Genomic DNA, 18,776 nt, shown 5'->3' with positions numbered 1-18,776 from the left:
TGAATACTGATTTGAAGTTATATTTATTTTATGCCTTACTAAGGCAGACCGATATTCGTACTGCTGCTGTATGTTCCAGCGATCACACGTCGGCTTCTGATAGATGAAGTAGGTACGTCAAGTCCGAAATACCCCACACTTCGTGACTGAAACGCGTAAACGCGTGTCTGCAGAAAAAACGGATATGTGGATTCCACAGCGCTTAGACATTGTCATATGTTTAATGGGTGGTACCTACCGAGACGGTTTGTACAAAGCCCTACCACCAAATATAAAATATACATACATATAAATAAAGAAAAGATAATATTATTTATAAGATAATATTATTTATTGAAAAGATATAATTATTTATAAGATGTTTATATAAATCAAGCAATAAAAAACCAATCCTAAACCTCAGCCGGTTACAAGTCAGGAACACTGAAAAAGCCTGCAGGGCTTTTCTTACTAAGTTTTAAGTATAATACTTAAAACTTAGACAATCTTAGTTTAAGAAATACTGTTATACAGCATTTTGTCATAGTAATAAAACATATATTATAAAATGTGTCCAGTTTTACTTACTCTTGTATTATGATCAAATTTTAGGCCTCAATTAATTAATGAGGCATTTTTAATGGCTTAGTCTTGATTTGAAGGAAAAATGATTGTTACAAAAAAAACGTCTATCATGAATAGTTTTCTTTTAGACACAATTTTATACCGTATCATCAACAATACTATTAAAAAAAATTGAAAACTTAATTTTTCACACATTTAGGGGGTGTAAATCGGGTCTTCTTTTCCGTAGCCTTTCATATCTTCAATTCGTTCCTCAAGTCAAGCATGGCAATATTAGAGTCCTATTAAATGTATATTTGTTGAAATACATAAGAAGTTCCGTTAAGTTATCGGAATAAAGCGGGATTCAGACCTAATAATACAGTTATGGCCTAGGGCCCTATTCGATATCGTACCTAGATAATGTTTAGTCTCATAATTCATTCTCGTGTTTAGAATAATGAAGCTAAAAACATTATGGCATTAGCTATATACAAATAAGAGTTAAAAATAGCAACTGTACAAATCTGACCGCGTGGAATGGTGGCGAGAATGCTAGCAGCATTTTCCCGTTGAATCACAATACCGATCGTCTGGCCAAAAAATGAACCAACCCTTCTGTCACCAGAAGTTGTGCTTTTAACGAAAGATTACTATCCCAAGGTCAAGTGTGTCAACTGTTTATAGGAAATTATTATTTTATATAAAAAAAGTTCAAAACACAAATTATCTAACTCGATGTTAATGAAAAAATTTACACTGAATTATCATCATAAATAAGCCAAACAATGTCCCACTCCTGATCTAAGGCCTTCTCTCTACTTGAGAAGATATTTTTGATTATAATATTATTTTAAAGAATATATTTTACATGAAGGCTAAAAATTACAAAATACTCCCGTGTTCGTGTTCCCTTATAGGAACGAAACCATATTTAATATTATAACGTTATATTTTAATAAGAAAATACAATAAAATAAAACGATTGATGAAAAATGATTTTAATAAAAAAATGATCGCATAAGTTTTGACAGCGAACCAGCGTATTAGGAACGTAATCAAATGATGGTATGTAGGTAGCTTGAATTATGTAGCTATAAGATATACATACATGCAAGAAGACATGCATCTCAAGAAGACAGATCTTCGCCCAGCAGTGGAATAATAACAAGCTGTTACTTATAATAGATACAACGTGGTATGATGACCTTGATGCGTTTACAATAGGGTATTTGACAATGCGAAAAATAAAGTGTCAATTATTGTAATCAATATTTGACACTTTATTTTTGAGTTTTAATATGGTTACTTATTAACGAAAGTTGAAAATAATAAATAATTTATTCAAAAATACCTTAAATAACAATGCATTTTTTTAAACGTTTGTCACGTGACACAAAACGCTCCTAATTGGTCGGGTTTATGATGACGTCACTTGCTTGTTAACCTCGCTTGCCTACTGTATGTGGATTATATGTGCTACAGATTGCAATACAAGCAAGTGATGTCACCGACCACATTGTAGCGCCATATTGTCAAAGTAGCGTTTTCGCGCGCTATTTAAATATTTAATTTTTAATTTGATATTTTTCAGCAAATATGTACTAGAATTAAAAAACACAACTTTTACTGAGTTCCTTAACCACTACTAAATAATATAAAATGCATTTTAAAAACTAGTCAAATAGCCTATTGAGTCGGATACTAACTACATCGGCCGTTGAAGGAACAATAAACGCTCTAAATATATTCGTCGTTTTACAGTCCATTAGATACTTTTTGTGACACCCTTAATCGTTTGTGTGCTAAAGTACAAAACCGCAACTTGTAGAGGATGGCGCACACAATGGGAACGAATCAGCCTACAGGCTACATAGAATAAAAAAGATCACGTCTTTACCCTTATTGTTAAACAATTGTTATCATTGACGCACAAAACACAGCTTGCGAGTCACTTTAGCCGGTTCTTCGTATGAATTTTATACCTTTCCGAACCGTTGGTACATTATTGTCATTCTTTAAGCGAATTTAACTCTGCAATCTGGAATAAATATTATTATATAAAAAAAAAAAATAGAATATAAAAACAGGTACATCCTCATTCGCTTGTCTCCATTGTATTCCATTCAATAGGAGTCGAAGACTTCGATACAGTACTTTCCATAATATCATCAGCTATTTTTGTCATTCTATCAAAGCTCATCTGTTTCTGATTGTACTGGATCCGATTTATCCGAGTAGTCCGACTTTTTTGCCGAACTGTGCTCTTGATTCTTCTCGCCTTGGCAACGGGAACGTGCACTATTATAAGTCTCGAGTCATCGACGTGAATAGTTATAATATACTCAAAATTCATTGCTAAGCATAATAATTAATCTTTATGCAAAGTATATGCGAAGTGTAATAGGCGTAGTGTAGGACTCCCCGCACATTTTGGGGTGGTCATTTAACAAGCAAATAATAACTCATTGTGCCGGAAACCGGTTCCAGTTCGTATAACGTTGGGTATCATCCTAAACACCGAGCTGAGTGGTAGCCAATTTGTTGCGTCATATTGCAGTGTTAAACCATAGTAAACATATTTTTTTTGCATACTTGAGAACTTATAGTAGAACCAACCATTTATTGTAAAAATATTATTAATTAATCTTTATCGTTGGGGAATAAGATCTTATATCGCTTGTGAAATACAAAAATTCTGAATATTGTTTGTAGAATATATTATGATACTATGTACCAACATTAATTACTTCGTAATGACTAAATGGATACAATATAACACATTATGTAGGCAACTTATAAATAAATATATTTTAAACACATGTATTGTAGTTCCAGTCCTTCTGGAACAGAGGATCCTATAAACAAAAAAATGTTTACTCAATATCTCGAATGTAAAAACTCGTAAAAACGAAAATAACCCACTTATTTTAAAATATAAAACACTACAGATTATAAAACTAAATTATAACAGACAATACTTGAATAAGAATTACGCCTATTTTCTAATGTTTTCATTAAAAAGAAAACGTAATTGAAGAGTTTGCGATATCATTAATTGTATGACTGATAGTGATAATAGGGCAAATAATTAATTAACACAATTACATATACACACAAATAAATAGTTTGTGTTAATGCCACACACGCTGATAAGAAAATTCCATAATTGGACGATTCCATTTCAAAATATTTTGATTTTTAAATACAATAAAATAATAGTTAATTTAACCGCACAAAACATTTTATAAAACAAATGACCTAACTTTCTAAATTTACAATTAACAATATGGATACTATCAGCTGCCGGTTCGAATTCTTTATTGGACAAAAGATCATTACAGTTAGTTTTTGTACAAAAAATAGGTACCTATACAAAAACTGGCAGGTAAGTGGTAACCGCCTGCCTTCTCATTCACACGCGTGAAGTTAGTAGCGCACTACAATATGCTGCTATTGTAAAAATGTGGCTATATTCACTCGCGTACATTGCCCGCTTACCGCGTTCGTGCTATAACTACAAACAAAATGAGATTTAACCCGATATCAATGCTTAAAATCACGCACGATGTATTATTTACTAGTCCAAACACTTAACAAGTATTTTAACAGCTAAGAGAACGTTTAAACAACTCGAAACAAAAGTTTTTCGAGTGTTGTTTATAGTTTCTCCAGCGCCAATCTGACCAAGTTGGGGAGTGCAACAGATTCTATAGTAAAAGCGTGCCGCGTGGGTTTCTTCAATTTTGTTAGGTTATACTTCTGTCAACCGCCTAGCAGTCGCTCATTGGATGCTATGTGGGATTATCGTGTCGTTTTTAAGCGTTCTTAAAACTTTTGTTTCATCGAAAACATTGTATATATATTATTGAAACGACTTGAAATTCGAAATAATTATTAGTTAACAGTGTTGAAGTGTGTTATGTAAGTTTGTGTAGGTATTTTAAAGTGTAACATAGTGCATTCTTTGATGATTCATCTGTGAACAAGAAATTCAGTTTGTGTCATAGTTGTACATATATTTTAAATCTTAAGTTATGTGTACACCTTATAAGGAATATGTTTTGTGATTGGTTTGGCTGATTTTTCGACTTAACTAAATCCAGTTTGCTGTGAAATAAGGTAAGCGTCTCTAATTTTGCTGTTTTATGGTGAATTACGTATTTATCAAACGTATATTGATAGTTTTAAGTGATAAGGTTAATAAATAATTGACATTATCCGTTGATAGTAAAAAATCTTTTTCCTTATACCTTACCTTAAATCTTATCTCGTCTCTTTATATTTTTATGCATAAAATATTAAAAATTAACATTTTAATTACCACGGCACAGATTGTTATTCTCTTTCATAAAATTGAGCGTACTAAAAAGAGACAAAAGATAACACTGGTGTTATTTTTTTTAATAAAAAGTAAGCAAAGGTTGCTTGTATAGTTTAAAACACCTGTACAATTTCTTTGTCTGTGATATTAAGAAATTTATTTTATATAGTCTACCTGGGCTTCCCCAATACTTATAAAAATTAATTAGCCCCGTTTTATGTCATTCATAAGTATAATAATATAATATGTCAAAGTATTAGTAAGATCTGTGATATATAGGAATGTGAAATTAAAAAGAAAAAATAAATTATGATCTATACTTATATAATCTGTTTTATAAGAACGAGTAACGTGTGCGTAACGTGTTAATAATTTTATTATATTATGTGCGAAACATGATAACTATTCTTGGAGTAATTATTACATATTTTTGGAAATACATAACTTACAGGACAAATTTATTTAAATTTAATATTTGTATTAAATTTAGCCTGTAAAATTGAGTCAACCTACCGTATTATGGGTATTTTATTATTAAAATTTGTTTTTATGGTACTAAATTAATTTTTTTAGGGTACTTTATATTTAGATGACATAAATATTAGGTTTTTATAAAGTAGTTTAATTTTTATTGCAATTATGGTTCGTATAGATAAAGTTTTCCGCTATTTTTTTTAAGTATTACATAATTAATAATATATTTTTTAGATGGTTTAAAATCAACCATAATAACAAATAACTAAATATGTAGAAATACAAAACTATATTTCTAATATATATTTAATAAATAGAACTACCAAGAACGGACAACTCAAAAAAACGCTTCCAATAATTTTAATTAGAATCAAATTAATACGAATAGTTTTGTCATGTAAAAGGGTTTCCTATTCGTCGCCATAACAGAGAGTTGATTTGAAAAAAAAAAATAGCGGATTCGAAATTCGGATGTAGGCACGGGTCGATATCGTCTTTTGTTCTCAAGATAATGAAGACAAAGTAAAGGTTTATGAGAATATACATGTATTAACACAATAATGCGTGTGTACACACGCAGATAATATTCTAAAAAAAAATTGACTGGATTATAAGAACACAAAACACATAAAATCGCTAGTTGGTATGCTAGTTGGTATTGCTATTAAAATCACACTAAAAACAAATAAACTAGCACACTAAATATACGTTTAAAAATAAACACAACGAACTTAAATTCATATTTTGATGTAATAAAGAACTATTGTTATTTTCTGTCAACTCATTCTTTAAACATTTTGTTGAATGGAATGATTCATAGAGGAATGGAGGTTATCTAAAAAAAAAACAAAAACCACAAATCAATGACATTGAATCATTCGTTATGTATTATTATTTTTTATCTGAAACTACATTCATCATTTTACCGGGTAATAATTAAACGAAAAATGTCTGTCGAACGACTTCGGCCAAATGATTGTATGAAAATTTTGCGAAAACCGCGTACGAATTATTCTTCATTTACCTTCAATATTGGCTTTAATTAATGACACGATACGACGAAGATCTATCAATATTTAATTACATATAAATTCAAATTAACATTAACATACCTATTTAAATCAGAATATAAAAAAAAAAAACGTTAAAATATAAACATATTAAAATGAATTAATAAAAATAATAATGGAATTTGTATTTATATTAATTATACATGTCTATTTCAGCAAATGAAATGTGTGAGTTTTCAATCGATATTCGCATAAAATCCGGTAAATTTTTATACTAACCGTGACGCGATTTCGATACGTGTCTAATTAAGGTCATTGATCCTATTTCTTTTCGAAGTAGAGACAACTATATAGGACGAAATAAATGCATCTGTCGATTTAATCTTAACCAAATAGCGATTTTATCGAAGATTTGTTTTCGTTTCATGTAATTTTCTCAGTGATACGAAATTATGACTTAATCTGTGTTCAATAAAGTCGAAAATTAAACAACATTAATTTTAAAATATTCTTACTATTGTGATTTGTGACCAAGTAAATAGGGATCAGTAGGATTAGATGTATATGTGTGTCTAAGTCTGCATATTTTAAAAGTTTTTATTCAACTTATCCTGTTTTGTATGAGTGCGTAAAACGAAACTGAATTTTAAACTAGTTCCATCCAACCGATCGAGTAAAAATATTGCACTCGCTGTTTCTGATGACAATACAAACTAGTACTTTGTTGGCAAATAAGAACGCAACTATGTATATTATAAGCTGGCAACACTTATCTTTTTCCTCTGCCTTAATCTGTGATTGACTCGTAAGCTTGTAACCTTTATACTAACCATATACGTTCGTATCATTTTCAAAGTAATCGTTCATTTATTTCCATCTATTTATCAACATACTTTATATAAACAATACATAAATATATAACTGTAGTTACAAATATTAAATAATAAGTTATTTCAATAAGGTTATTTTAATAACAATTTATTTTCGGTTTAAGTTCTGTCCAATTAGTGAATGTTATTAAAGTCTATTCCAATGACAGGAAGAATAAATATTCACAAACCTTTGACATAATTCCCGCGATTTACATATAGTTCGCCTTTATGTGTTACAAACAATACTTATGTATGTTTATTTATTATAATAAGTTTACTAATATTTTGCATTTTTTTTTAGTTTAAACATTAATATTATTATTTTATATGTATGTATCTTATGTCGTAAAACATTGTCACAGCCCGGCACAACTACAAAGGGTATCATTGAAAATCTACGTTTGGTTTTGGAAACCAACTGAATACCCGAATGATACTTCTATTTGACGCCCGATAGCAGTCATTGTTTTTAAATCTTCCCTTTTTTTTGTTTAGATTAAGTAATGTACAATTTTTTTTTTCTTTTTTTAATATATGTGCGTATAATTTTTTCTTATTCTTATTCAACTTCCAAACTTTTGATAAAAAAATCACCGGTATTTCTTAAATATCATTTTTCCCAAACAAATATTACATAGTATAGATTTATAATGAAAAAAAATAAAGGAATAATATCTAACAAATCAACTGTAACGATCTGTTTTCCTTTATTATAACGTTTTAAGTTGCAAATAGACCATAGATAAAACATTTTATTTAAAGAAGGTTTTAGATACTTGCGATTAAAAATTAAACATTACAAAACACAAAGGAACTATCAACCATATTGAATTCGAACATTAATAATCATAAATATATGAAGAATAATCTGGGCTTTGTGGACACCACATTTAGATAAATGCACAACACTATAGCCTATTCCAATCGAAGTAGGAATAAAGATAAACAAACCTTGGATTATCTATTTCATGTGATTTGCTAATAACTCAGCGATATTGTGAACTACTAAGAGTTTATGATTAATATATCTTTATATATAATACAACATTATTACACTAAACTACTTATTTCCACTTTAATTTTACCTCTTAAATTTAGATAACATTCAAACGTCGTTATTTCGTCGACGTTCAAAACCCAATTTTTTTGCAAATCCATAGTGAATACCATAGACTTATCAAGCACTCGACCAATGGTATCCCGTTAATTTGTGAAATGTTGTTTATTTGGGTTCTCTCCTTTTATGGTTAGAATAGAGTATAGACATTATTTTAATAATAATTATTAACAGTTGTACTTTGACTAAAAGATAACTACAAACTAAAAACTAAACTGACGAATATAAATACTAATACAAAACTAATACAAAGTTAACAAAATAAAAAAGGCAATTATAATTACGACAGCGTAACATATTAAAAAACAAATTACCAGAAGAAATTATTTTACAGGCATATTAAGTATAATTACGTTAAGTAAGAGGCGAAGTTGTTTTTTGTTGTTAGAGTGAGGGATGTCTATATTGTGTAACAAGAAGTCATAACAACGAAAGCAACGGTTTTTACTCCGAGCTTATGGTACATATTATACATATATAGAAGATTAACTCACGTTTTCTTGTGGGGATTTATATAAAGGTATAAGCCGTTAACAATTACAGGGATTTCGAGTATAATAGAGACTGTTATTCGTTCAAATTAGGAAGATTTTTTATTTGGACGTTTTTTTTTTTTAATTGCACACTTCGGGAATGATATTTTCGCCTCCGGCTGTTTTAAATAACGACTTTTTTATTATTGTATAAAAACAATCATTATAAAATAAGACATTAAAGAAAATCCCGCTGAGTTTCTTTCGCCGGTTCTTCTCAGGTCAGAGGTATTTGTTTCCGAACCGGCGGTAAATTGTTGACAATCAGTAATCAAGTGTAATATTGAAAAATGGTTTTTCACTTCGACTTTGACTTTTGTTTTTCGATCGTATGAATTTTAATGTGAGATTGTCAGTGTATGCTGTCTTAAGAAATTTCATTCGATAGTTGAAACATTAAATAATAATTATCGTCATTTAATTCAGCGCTTTTTTTTTCTAAATATTTTTGTCGAATATCCAATATGCGATAATAAATCTGGACCAATTCGCACGCGCACTATTCGACGTTAGTAGTTCTGTAGTATAGGATAATTGACTTACAGTCAAACTTTGTACAGTAATATTTCTGCGGTTTGTGGAAGCCATATGTTCAATCGAATAATAGAGAAATATACTTCAATGTATAGTAAAATATATGTATAAATAGCATATCAAACAATGTCGATTTCTGTCTGTATCTCCGCTTTCTTTTAAACCATTAATCGGATTTTGATACGGTTTCACTTAACGGTTTTTCTTAACTTGTCTAGTTGGGTAAAGTTATTACTATTTAAAACGAATTCCAATACCCTCTCTAATATACTTGATTTAAAATTGGCCCAATCGTAAACCCTTTCGAATAATTGTCCATAATCAGTGGAACACCATACAAAAAAACTACAAAATTATTTGTTACTCAAACGTTTCTTGATTTCTTTATTTAATCAATTTAAAGGCTAAGCCCTTTTCAATCAGACTGCGAATTAATTGCCCTATGGTCACGAAGTATATAAATCAATGTCTCTTTGCGAAGTCCGAACTTGTTACCGCAGGGGACATGGCTCTTCCTGTTTAAGTAAGAACACTGTTGTCCATTCCTTTGAGACCCATTCGAACATCTCGGGTTTGTTACAAAGGGTACAAACTATAACAATTGTTTATTTGAAAAACAAAAGAGCTGTTACATAAATTTTCAACATTATTTGAACTTTTGTACCTGCACCTTGTTACAGTATTTCTTGTGGTATTGCATTATATTATTTTAAACCAATTATTTTACATTTTTAATATTTAAAAGTACTCTTCACGTAAACTAATGTATTTAATAATCGCGAAGATAAGTTAAATGAAAATTTATCTATTAATTGTCACGTGGTAGGAATACGAATTCACAGCCTTTTTACAAATGTGTAGATATGTTATATATGAATATTGTCCTTATCTAATTCAACAATTAGAATAACTTTTTAAGGCAGTCAAGTTAATCGTGTATTTGTTCTTAACAAAATTATCATGTTTGGTTTTAAAACAAAATGTTTAGTGTAATATCCAGTTGAAGGAAGACATGCCAATATTATTTGAATAACTAACAAAGCTACGATCTTACTCAATTGTGTATGAACGAACAAACTTGGCATACCATACAAACGCAACTAAGAATTTCCAGCGAAATGTTTGGATATTAAAACATTCTATACAGTTAAGGTAGATTAAACAAATGTGTAACAACAACATTGCTGATAATTTACGTATTTATGTATGATATCGACGTGGGTTGGTATTTTTTTAAAGTTTAAACCTTTTTTAATTTATAGTATACAGCCTTATCACAAGTTATTGTTATCTGTAACAGCTTATGTAAATTATTGTACTTTGTGGTACGGCTTTGTGCTGTGCGCCTGGGTAGGTACCACTCATTCATAACATATTCTACCGCCAAACATCAACATTTAATTTTGTTGTGTTCCGGTTTGAAAGCTGTGTGATCCACTGTAACTACAAAGATAAGTTAGGGGCGCATTGGTCATGTAACAAATGTTTAATATTTCTTATAATGTTATTCCTATAATACCTATAGGTGGTGATAACCACTTATAATCAAGGGACTCATATGCGTACGAATTAAAAAAAAAAATTGCGATCAACGAAGCCCCAAAACGCTTAATCTGTCACATAAAGTCTCGACGTTTATACCAGAGAACACAACATGCAGTCTGGAAAATTTTGCACGGAATGCATAACCTGTAATACGATACACTAACATTTTACAATAAATGCAAGCACGGTTGAAATTAATGCAGTATACTGAAGCAAAACTCAAACTGCCACGAAAATACAAGGCATGCTCTAAAATCCATTATAAGTTTAAAATGGTCGCAGTATTCAGGTGTTATGCAACCTCGTACTGACTCCAATAGCTTAAAAGTCTTGAACTCCACACCTCACAACCTCACGATCCACACAATACTTATCAGATTTGAATAGACCTTCGAAATAAATTAAACGCCTTTTAAAGGATGTACTATTTGTCTCTTATTTGGCACAGATTATTTCGCCGAAGTCACTTGCGAATTATTTAATTTTACTTATGTGAAAATGGTAAGATCTTTACAACTTAACAAATCTAAGATTTTGACCTGGTTCGAGTTTTCGTAAATATGAAAATCAATATACTTTGTTTTATTGTCATCTTAAGTACATACATAATATATGCGGCATTGGTCATAAAGCCTTCAGGTGGATATTGCAAATTTTCAATGACTACCAAAACACTCCAGTTTCCACTTTTTTGATTAAATTTCTTCAGAATAATCTAAAGAAATTTAATTTGAGGATTAATTTGCTAAATCTTAACAATTCAATATTCCCAACTATAATCAAACTTCGGAATGCTGCACATATTACGTTTATATTTCTTCTTCCGAAGATCAAATATACATATTCGGTCCCCGCTACATTTTCTTCAAGTTAATTTTCTACTCGAGTGAATTTTTATTTTACTCGCTAACCCTTTCACGTGGATAGTATAGCGTATCAAGTTCAGTAAAAAATATGCATGTATTTAAATTACTTTTGCATAACATCTTTGTGTCTTATTTTATTTTATGATAACACTGAAAATTCCTTGTACATTTTTAGAACTTTGAATACAATATAAATCAATTCGATGTTCTGAAAACATCAAAGGAATGAACGCATGGCTGATTTTTAGCGAATGTCTCATTATTGAAAGTGTCTGAGAACATCGAGGCTGCAACTTAAAAACACTTTTTCAGAAAATCTTTTATCACTAACAGTACTAAAATAATTCCTATCGTTTACTCGAAAGATATTCGACCAGACATATTAAATAAGACGGAAGCGTATTTGCTTGGAGTAAACTATCACTGGATTTGTTCGTTTAGTTCACAGGAGACTAAATAATGGACAGTGGTTTGGTCTGTGGTCGGCCTTACGAGGCTAAGACAACGAGTGTTGCGGAATTGCAGACTTTGATTAGTTACTCGGGAAACCCGAACGTTTTCCGTCTAATTGAATAACTTGTGTCCTAAACTTGGAAATCGTTTTTGGCAAAATTGTCATCGGAGACACCTGCTAATGTTCGGAATCTGTTGCTGAACCTGGGAATGGACTTCTTGCATGCATAATTTGGCACCAATGGACCAAATCTTTCTTTAACTTGAACACTATCTGATCTAACATTGCAATATAATATGTACAAAGATTTGTAGATTTTGAACTATTGTGATTAAACAATAAACTTGTAGTCTTTGTGTATTCATGATGCTTTTTAATCGAAATTTCGCTAATAACCGTTTCCGGAAAACCTCATTGGATGATAAATAAATTAGCAACAGCACTGGAGTGCTCTCTTACACTTATATTGTAAAATTACTTTAGTAAAATGCTATTAAGGAAATTACTTAATGTATCACAGTAAAGATGGCGAATTGGAAAAGTTATCCAACATGACTATGAACAAATTAAAATAACGGATCGGTAAGAAGTTCTCGGCGTTATCAACGTCAAGTTTGAATCATGCGAAATGAAGCTAAGAAAATGACTTCATAATTATTGTTCAGGAGCAAATGTGATAAAACGTTTGTCATCGGTTTCAACATTTCCGTTTGTGATATACTTGAACGATATGACTGTTGTATAAAAGTAAGTTAGATTATTGTTATTAGATGTGAAGAAGTTCAAATCCGCAATTACTACTGAGTTTTGTATGTGCTTAATTTACGTTTGTAATTCATCTCGTTCTTGGCGATGAAGGAATCGTTGCGAATCTTGCTTGTATGTGGTGGACAGATTCATTCCACCGATATCGAATAACCTCCGAATCTCTAGAAAGAGAAGCCCTGTGGTGGGATTTTAGATTTTATTAATCGATATTCAGATTTGCATAATACACAATATAATATTTTGCATTTTTTATTACAATATTTGCTGCCATAGAACTTTTAGCAATTTTAGTAACATATTTTACCTGTGAGAATGCAATCGGTACTATATATTCCTCAGGTTTAATTTCACTCTTTTATTACATTTTTTTTTATGAATTAAGTCAAGACCTGCGTACAGATTAAAGTACCTACAAGTGGGTAGGAAAATGACATCGCTATCGCTTCTTGAGCACGCTGCCCCAAAAGTGGCCCTCGAGGATTTGATGATAAGAAAGGGACTAGACAGATTGCCGCCATAGCACGTAGATGTTGACCCAATTTTCTTTATTAGAATCTATCATGTTCCTAGTGACCTTTTAGATTATAACCATATTTCTGCAGGATTATATAAGAATAACTAATCTAATATAACTGATGTCTTTGAACCCTTAGGTTATCATATTACCTACTGTGAAATCTTATATACTGATTCAATACCTGACGATGCGGAAGTTATTATAGATTAAATTTTGTGAGCTCTAAAATGGTCAGTATCAGAGAGTAAATTGTGTTCACAACTTTATAGCCGAGTGGCGTCTGCTTTCTCGGGGGACATTATATTGAGACAGTAACAAGTTGCATTTAGGGGACAGCTGCTAGTGTACTCCCAGGATGAAATTTAAAACTTCACAGAATAATGAAATGAGCTAGGAAAGTTTTATGCTGAAAATATAATATGCAAAGGTTTATCATCCATACCATGATTTAATGAGCTGAATAACGTAGGAGGAAAAACTTTCGGGGTACATTCCGAAGGATTATTCTAGGGTTTCGAATGGTAAGAAATCCTACGTTTTGTACGGATACTTTGCAAACCACGGTTATAATACAATTTTTTTCTTTAGTGACAGCAGTAGCAATCTATTGCCTGCGATAAATCTATATTTAATTACTTTATAAACTAAAAAGATTAAAAACAATATTTTTAATATTTGACTATCGAATGATTTGCTCTAATAAAATGTTTGGAAATGCGAATATTTAATTTTTAGCTCCTATTGAAATAATCAAACTCATGAGACGTTCTTTAGTTTGTCCGATTGAATCGTACCGAATTTATCTTAAAATATTTCTATCAAATTAAATAGCCGGAAAGGATTCGATAAAAAACTGAATTGTACCTAAATTTTTATTTATGAATATAATGCGACTACCGTAGATTAAATTATACTTTTTGAACGTTACATTACTTAGAATTCTCAATAAAAAACAATGAGGTCATGTTTATTATTAACAACGCTCACAGCTTATTTTGAATAATTGTCAATGTTAGGTAAAATATTAGCAATGATATGGGCTAATTATTAACTGACGCTGTAGATAATTATAACCAAGCCTGAAGCTACGTTTATAATATTCCCAAAGGCCGATAAATCGGCGGCAAAATATAATAAATTTTGATATATTTGGTTCTACCAAAGGGAAAATCTAATTGGTACTTTTTAATACCATCAGTTTCGGTAATTGATGAATCATCTCAATTTTCGAAGATAAATGCTCCTTATTTTGATATGAAATTAAATCCATTAATCTCGAAGTTCATTGTACGCCATAATTCATTTTAATTCAAAAAGATGGAGTCGAAACAGTCCAGTGAATAGAACTTGGGCTTAGACTAAAAAACGCGGGCATAGTCTGAGCAAAGGGTTCTCTTATAGATGTTGAATTTTTGTTTGAATTTCGCTTCAAGCCTGCAATGAAGAGAAACGCGAAGAAGCCGTCACGTCTCTAAAGACATTCTAAAAAGTAGACTCAGTTCCGCATCCTTAAAAACTACGAGATGTCTCCATAAAGGAAAATCTGTTTCTGTAAATAATTAAAATTCTTCTTAAGACTTTAAGTAGCAAGACATAAGTAAACATTAAAACAACTAAAAAAGGAACAAGAAATATTTTTTCCAAAAATATTCCAAATCTTTAGAAACTATCAGAACACTGCGGTTAAGGCAAAAATATACTCCAAAGCCGAGAAGCTTTTCATCAGATTATTGCAAATAATTGTGCGAAATAATCGATTTGTACAAACGCTTTCAATTAATCTGTTGCGCGGGCTTAAAACACAGTTTGATATACGAGTAGTATCACCGTGTATGTACCTATGTAGAAAAGCCCGTTTTGCATGCGAACTGTTTTATTCATTGTTTGCCTTAATTTCGTGTTTCTGGGGATATATTTTCAGCCGCAGGATTTTTGAATTTTCGAAATTAAAAATGGAACAATACAATACCATGATCGCACTGGTTAGCCTTTATTACTACATTATTATTATCTTTAAACGTTAATTAAAGCCGGTTTTTCATTACGGAATATATATTTGCAATGTATCCTGCGTTCCGCGAATTTGTGTGGGTAGGCGAGATTGAAGCGATACACATTCAAGATAAAAGTTTTATATTTAATTCCATCTAGATACTTTTCACATGACACAGATAATATATTCTTTTTTATTTATAGATATAATGTAATATAAGTTTGTTTTATGATATTTCATTATGACTGCTTTTTCTTATAAATCTTACTACTAAATATTTTCTGTTGGATATTTAAAATATGGACCTAATTATTAATATATATAGTTATATATTAGATTTAATATCCTGAGAAGGTTTCGTTGTAATCGAGTGGAAATTGAATTTCTCTCTTCGCCTCGTAATAACTTCCTTTGACTCAGAGTTGTTTTTTCCTATTTGATCTTCTTGTATACAAAGTTACTGCACCATTTATCATCGTCGGGTTTTATAAAAAATTGCAAACTTTTCTAGTTAAGGTTTAAACATTATCATAAACAATATATCAAAGAATACTATGTAAAACTCACACCACTGCTAGTAACTGTGATGTCAAATTTGAAGCTCAACACGACGAGACTATTTAGATACTAATTTTCGATTCATATATCAGTCTTTAAGATTCTCCTAATAAATTATTTCCTTACGATAAATGAGGGATATTATTGCGAGGATTGGCGATTACACCTGTATTAGGTATTTTAACACGCCTCGATTGATTTTGCAATAAGCCATCAACTTATCGCTCCCTCCGTATTTCATATCAAGTGTGTAAATAAATCCTTATCAACATTTACCTAGCGATACATTTTTCTTTCATCTTTTGTTACATGCGACTATCGTCCGTGAACCTTTTCTATAACGTCGTTAATAGTTTGCACAGTTGACGATATCAATATGTGATTGTTCAGAGGTTGATGGGAAGGGCAGCGTCGTGAGTTATCAGTGGTTTATCAGTATCGACGTTTCGGTATGGCATTAATTCACGTCACATAACATTTGTAGTTTTAAAATGCATTTTATGCAGTCTTATATTATTTATTAATTAGATATCAACAATGAGGTCTGCATTCCATGGTATATCGACATGGATCTGAATACTTTAAATGTAGTATTTGCCTTGGACCGTTTCGCTTGCATGGAATTCAGAATGTCAATGGTTTATTGCGTGATAATATTACATAACGAGGTAAAGGCGAATGAAAAATTGTATACAATTGTATTGTGCACATTTCTGTTATTTTAACGTTGTGATATAAAATACACGAGATTTCTTGGATTACCAGATTGTCCGTTAAATGTTTACCTTTCCATATATTTAAAGATTTGTACGTTGTGTATTTTTAAAATAAACTAAATTATAGTTAGTTCTGAACAACTTTTGAGTAACTGACCCATAGTTAAAGTATAGGCACAATTTTGATTGAAACGAGATTTGGGTTAAAATTTACTGACCTTAATTAACTACATTTTAAATTGTTTAAAAAGCAATTATAAAGTTTACCTGTAGTGATGATTTTTTCGTATTTTATGACTATTAACGATAATTTAATGAACATGTTTCTCAGAATCTGAGGGCCATTTTTAGATTCCATTGAAAAACCTTTGACAATATTAAGCAAATTGAATAAAACGAGATCTCTTTCGGAATTCAATTTTGTTACATTTTAACTCTCAAATTCATTTAATCAGCCATCAAAGTGATGGCATCGCCTTTCACATTCAATAGCCTATAGAATTGTTTGTCGTCTACTAAAGGTAATAATAATATTTCAAATGAATTCTTTGTTTGATTTCTTTTTTATATTTTTACAGATATACTATGTAGATCTGGTCGCTTACAAAGGCGGCCCTCCACGTTTAATTATCGGCGTGGAGTAACAAATATAATCTAATTTCATTTTTTTTACTTTCACCATTCTTACATTAGTCATCTCATGCATATTAAGACATCTGATAAGCTCAAACGGATCTCATACTAATGCACTCCGATTATTTAGCCAGAGGGGGGGGGGGGGGGGGCGACTTCGTCTGTAAATACATCTATTACTTATACGGAATGAAAGCTTATACTTTCAAGATTGAATCTAGCTTGGTATGTTTTTGTGTTCTGCATTTTATGATATGTAGCTAATGATGTCAACATAACCGGGGAAAAAACTTTGATGAGGGCGTTTTTGTGGTGAACGTTAAGGAAACTATGAAAAATAGCTGTAATATATATTCTTTTTTTATAGCTTGTACTGTTACTACTATCATAGTAAATATCTTTATTAAATATAAAATTATAGTATTCTCATTATGTTTATGTTTTCAATTTATTTGAGTATCTTTAATAGTTGTAGTACTTTCATGTGTAAGAAGGCGTAAACTGATTGGACAGAGATTGCTTGGCGTCATAATTTTAAATATATAATAGTTGAAGCGCCGTATAAACATCTTTAGAAAAAACAGCTATTAAAAAACAATAAATTTATTTGAGGTTATATTATTAATTGATGAAACAAAATAAGACAAAACTGTTCTTTTGGTTAAGGCCGTTTATGATTTGAGGTTGTAAAATCGATTGTGGTTTTTATTATGAATATATTGCAAAGCATCAATAAGACTCCAATATTGTTATAATGGATAATATATTTGTATAATAAAGGACTATAAGCAGCCGTTACTGAGCTGGTGGAACAATTGTAAAAGTAGGTCTAAGAGGCAAAAGATTTATGCAATGTAATTTTGTTTTTAAGTACGACATACCGAGTTAAGTAACTCTACATACTAGTACAATAAATCAAGCAAAACTTTGTCGAGCACCCATTATTGATGTTACGGCACTTTACTAAAGTTTTATTAATATCCTCGTTAAAATATATTTGTGCGTACCCCCATTGTTTACAAACTATTTCAAAATATGAAGCTTAAAATCTAACTATAAATATAACTTCAAATGTCAAAAGAATAGGAGAAGTTAATTTTGGCAACTAATTAATCAATCTTACACGAAACAAATTATTTCGATATCCTTATTTGAACAATGTAATTGAAAGTTCTGTCAAACCGCAAGGCCACCTCATGCGTCCTTCGTTTGTCCAAACAAGCAATAAATCTATTGTACTCAGAGATTAAAACCTCAACTCTTTGGGGAGAACAAGTTCTGCGCAATTCGTCCCAAATTGTCGACAAATTGAATTAGCG

General features: G+C 30.7%; 1 protein-coding gene across 2 annotated transcripts in view; it reads left to right on the top strand.

Annotated features, from left to right (window-relative positions):
- Nucleotides 1-4,332: 4,332 nt before the first annotated feature.
- The window catches only part of LOC125072348, a 174,832-nt gene continuing 160,388 nt past the window's right edge, over nucleotides 4,333-18,776 (top strand). For both annotated transcript variants that reach the window (XM_047682956.1, XM_047682955.1), the window contains exon 1: nucleotides 4,333-4,665. The gene's annotated coding sequence lies outside the window, so the exon portion shown is untranslated. The remainder of the gene's footprint in view (nucleotides 4,666-18,776) is intronic.

This window comes from Vanessa atalanta, chromosome 21 (genome assembly GCF_905147765.1).
Source record: "Vanessa atalanta chromosome 21, ilVanAtal1.2, whole genome shotgun sequence".
NCBI lineage: Eukaryota > Metazoa > Arthropoda > Insecta > Lepidoptera > Nymphalidae > Vanessa > Vanessa atalanta.
The sequence above is the reverse complement of the archived record's forward strand: the minus strand, read 5'-3'. Positions and strand labels throughout refer to the sequence as shown.